This window comes from Nyctereutes procyonoides, unplaced genomic scaffold, assembly GCF_905146905.1.
Source record: "Nyctereutes procyonoides isolate TBG_1078 unplaced genomic scaffold, NYPRO_anot_genome, whole genome shotgun sequence".
Lineage (NCBI taxonomy): Eukaryota > Metazoa > Chordata > Mammalia > Carnivora > Canidae > Nyctereutes > Nyctereutes procyonoides.
Window position 1 is genome coordinate 5,994,510 of NW_026575126.1, and position 4,845 is coordinate 5,999,354.

Below are 4,845 nucleotides of genomic sequence, written 5' to 3' on the forward strand. Positions count from 1 at the left end.
TTGGCTAAAAAAAATTTGAAAATGTTGAAAAAATGAAAGTATGAGGAGGGAATCTTGATGACTCTACTACTACATCAAAACCTTCTGCTAGGGATCCCTGGGTGGCTCAGTGGTTTAGCGTCTGCCTGTGGCCCAGGGCGTGATCCTGGAGACCCGGGATGGAGTTCCACGTCGGGCTCCCTGCACGGAGCCTGCTTCTCCTTCTGCCTGTGTCTCTGCCTCTCTCTCTCTCTGTGTGTCTCTCATGAATAAATAAATAAAATCTTAAAAAAAAAACACCTTCTGCTAAGTAGCTAAGGGCATCTCTTGAAATGCATAGGTAAACCCAATGAAATAGAACCGTAATTATACATATTTTGTATCTTCTTTTTAAACTTAATATTTTTAATTCTGTGCCCTGCACATCTTCCCATGTTAGCAGCTACATATCTCCACAATCGTTCTAACAGCTACATCATACTGCACTGTACAAATATATCAGCCTTTTAATCTCTTAATCGATGAAAATCTGGGTCGTTTCCAGTATTTTACTATGACGAGCTAGGCCGCAGTGAACACGATCTCGACACACGCCTCTACAGACACGTCCAACTTGTTAGGATAAATTCCTGTAGTGGGATTTGTGAGTCAAAGGAGAGCCATATTTTAAACTTAAAGACACTGTCTATTCTCCAGAACAGAAGCAACTGTATGCTCCCAACAATAGTCTCCGAGTGCCCATTTCCTGTATCACTAATGAGGTGAACGACCCTTTCCCCGAGTTTGCCTGCCATCTGCATCTATTCTTGTATGGATTATCAATTCATTTCCATGTCTCTTGTGGGGGGTGTTCCCCATTTACTAGTTAGTTTGAAGAACATTCTTTTTTAAAGAAACTTGATTTTTGTTACCACAGATCTTTCTCTACTTTTTCTATTTTGCTCTTTCTTTGATAGTTTGGGTTTCTGAGCAATGATATAAGGGGCTACTCACCTCTCAAGACTATCAAAAGGTATTCATACATCAGATTTTTGTTTTATACAATTTTGTTATTTTTAAAATTTTGAACTATCTCAAAGTCTATTGATGTTATATGTGAAGGAAGATGCTACTTTTTATTATTTTTTCCCAAATGGGTAGCCAGGTCTCTCTCTCTCTCTTTCTCTCTTTTTAAGATTTTATTTATTTATTCATGAGACACAGAGAGAGAGAGGCAGAGACACCGGCAGAGGCAGAAGCAGGCCCCATGCAGGGAACCCGATGTGGGACTCGATCCCGGGACCCCGAGGTCACGCCCTGGGCTGAAGGCAGACGCTCAACCCCTGAGCCACCCAGGCGCCCAGTAGCCAGGTCTCTTAATAACTTTCTCCCCACTCAAAAGCCATATTTATCACCCCCCCCAAAGTGAGAAACATTTCTAGACTGTCTTGTTCCACTGAGCTTGGACTAATATTTTAGCAATTCTACCTTGGGAAAAAAATTTTCATAACTGTTGAGACTTCTTCCCACCTTTTCTTTTTTTTCCCTTTCTGAATTGTCTGGCTATTTGCCCACTTTTTTTTTTTTTCCACAAAAGAAGCTTTAGAAACATTTTTTCAAGTTTCTAAAAAGCCCTATTGAGATTTTGATATGAATTACTTTTTGAATTTCCAGAGTATGAGGGGAAAATCTGTACGTGAACCTGACCAAGCTATCTTTGAGTATTACATCCCCCGGGAGTTCTGCAATTCTTTTTGAGGATCCTATATGTTTCCTGTAAATTTGGTCACTTATATTTCACTACTTTTTAAATTGGTAATAGTACTTCTATTGTGAATAGATCATTCTTCCATTTTATTTTCTAACTGATCAACAGGTTTATATTAATCTTTGTATATTTGTTGTCCAATTAGCTACCTTTCTGAACTTAGTAGTCTTTCCATTTGTTCTCTTGCATTCTCTGGGTCTTGCACTGGAGATGATTCTTGTGTACGCTCCCTTCCAAGATCTGTGTGACTTTAAAATTTTTTTAAAGGATATGTCTTATTACTAGTAGTTTCCATTAATTTAGTACAGACCCAATAAAAACTATCAGTAAATAAACTCAGCTCTTTGGGTTAGTTCAGGAAATCTTCTCAAGTCTTCTTTTTCTGTTTTCTTTGGGATGGCACATGTATAATTCAATTTTTTTTCTTTTTCTTTCGTTTGCTATATCTTGATTTTTTCTCATCTTTTTCTTTTCTTTCTTTCTTTCTTTCTTTCTCTCTCTCTTTCTTTCTTTTTCTTTCTTTCTTTCTTTTCTTTCTTCTTTCTTTTTTTTTGTGATCAAATTTATCCATATGACCTATCAAGTTTTCAGTCGTGTCACTTGCGCTGACTCGTTCCTCCTACAGGAATTTTATTTTGGGGTTTCCTTTTATTTTTTTTCGTATTTCAGGATACTCCTTTTGATTTCTTCTCTTTTTCTCAATTTATTCCTTCTTTAGGGCTAATTAAGATGAAAGTAATAATTTAAACACTTGTTTGTGCAAGCCAGAGCACTACATACTCCACAGACTTTAACTCGCTTACTTCCTACAAATGCTTGAGGTAGATACCAGTTCCATGTTATGTGTGAGGAAATGGAAACTCCAGATGACTAGGTAATTTGCCCAGGACTCTACTCTGGTCAGGAGGAGAGCCAGGACTTAAAGCCAGGTCTTCTTATCCCTTAACTCATTCTTTTACCAACCCTACGAGAGGGTTTCACATGCCCTCGGGCCTCCTCCCTGTTCAAAGAGGAGTCCAGTTCCTTTCGAATCTGTATCTGGAATGAGGTGGCCTCCTCAGTGCCTGTGTCCATTCCAGTGCCTGCTGGACTAAGGTGGGAGCACCTTCTGCTCCAGGTCTCAGGTGATCTACCATTGCTACAGTCGGACCAATGATCCTTGTACAAGTGCTATACACTCTCCAGTATTTGCTACAATCTAGGGATCCCCCACTCTCCATCCAACCATCCATCCTCTATCTATTTGCAAAACTTCTTTGTGGTGACTGGTATATCCAGGGATGCAAAGTCCCCCTCACTCCTGAATCTGTAGTTGTGCCAAAAATTCAAATTTGTAGTTTCTAGAATGCCTTGTGTAGAGAAAGGGGCTGAGGAATGCTGTTAGGGGGGGGGGGGGTTGGGCACAGATCTCAATTCTAGCTGCAGCTCCAATGATGTCCGGGCAACAGGGACTTGGTTTTCCAGGTGTTGTAGCTTCTGTGCCCTGAGTTGGGGATTGAGTTGGCTTTTTCGTAACTTCTATCCAGCTAGTTTAGATCAGTGAACAAAAGGATGGACTCTAGAACTAATGTAAATTCCCGGAGGATTTCGGCACCGGGTTTCCTATTTGGTTTGTAGTACTGTTACAATCTTCGTGGGTGTTTATGCATGAAGCTCAGGAAGGATAAGCAGGGATTGCCAACCTCTGGCATGTGTAACACATTTAACAAGGATTTGTATCACACAGTAGGTTTGGAATTTAGAGTCACTTTTTTTTTTTTTAATATTTTACTTGAGAGACAGAGTGAGCGAGTGAGAGAAAAATAAGAGACAGCACAAGCCAGAAGAGGGAGACAGAGAGGGAGTAGACTTCACACTGAGCAGGGAGCCTGATGTGGGGCTCTACCCCAGGACCCTGGGATCATGACCTGAGCCAAAGGCAGACATTTAACTGACTAAGCCCCCAGGTTCCCCCTGGACTCATTCTTTAAAGAGCACATATGGGCTGTCACCATCAATGCCTCAGTCTGACTCTAGACCAAAGTGTATCTGGATTCCTTTTTTAAAATTTTTTTAACATTGTCTTTTTATTTATTCATGAGAGACACACACACACACAGAGAGAGAGGCAGAGACGCAGGCAGAGGGAGAAGCAGGCTCCATGCAGGGAGCCCGACGTGGGACTCGATCCCGGGACTCCAGGATCACACTCTGGGGCAAAGGCAGACACTCAACATCTGAGTCACCCAGGCGCCCCTAGATTCCTTTTCATGATATAACATTTCTGGGCTCTTTTCATGGATGTAGGAAGTTCCCAAAATATGAGCTATTCCTAAAGCCCTATGGTTTAGTCCAATTAGCCTAAGACAATTTTCAAATGATTTATTTTTTAAAAATTCATTATACTAAAAAAATGGTACTGTTGCAAAAGAATTAAGGTTTCAGCTGAGGTGTTTTCCTGTCTGTGAGATGTGGCTGAGGAGGCAGAGAGAGCCAGGTCAAAGCGACCCAGTAGGTTTTGCTATTCTTGAGCAATATCTTGGACAGAAAAAAAGCTCTTGACACTGAGAATTGTGGAAGCCCCTTGGCACACGCAGAATTTCTCACTTCAGTAAAGCTAAGGACATTATAAAATGTTACCCACCCCTCCATTTTTTTTTTCCCCTTTTCAGAAGCACGCAAGTTATTTTGTACTTCCATAGCCAAAGCTACTCTGGATGGAGACAGCTAACAAATGCATCAAAAATATTAAATGTGTAATTGGAAATCCCAAGCTACAGTAAGGGCCCCTCATCCGTGTTCCTATGTCACCTTCTTGTGATGATTGGTTTTATGTATCAGCATAACGTCACCACATTTTGTTTACGTGTTTACAAAAAAACACTGGGTGATTTTAGGTACATTATCCTCAGTAATGCAAGTGGGCCTCAATCAGTGGGTTGAAAGCCTTCAGAATGGAAACTGAGGTTTCCTAGAGAAAGAATTCTGCAATATAAAAACCCTGCTGGCCCACCCTATAGATCTAGGCTTATCAGCCCCCATAACTGTATAAGAAAATGCCTTAAATCTCTTTATACATATGTGTGTGTGTTTGTACATATATGAGGCTATGCTCATATAAAGAAAAACAAGAACAAAAA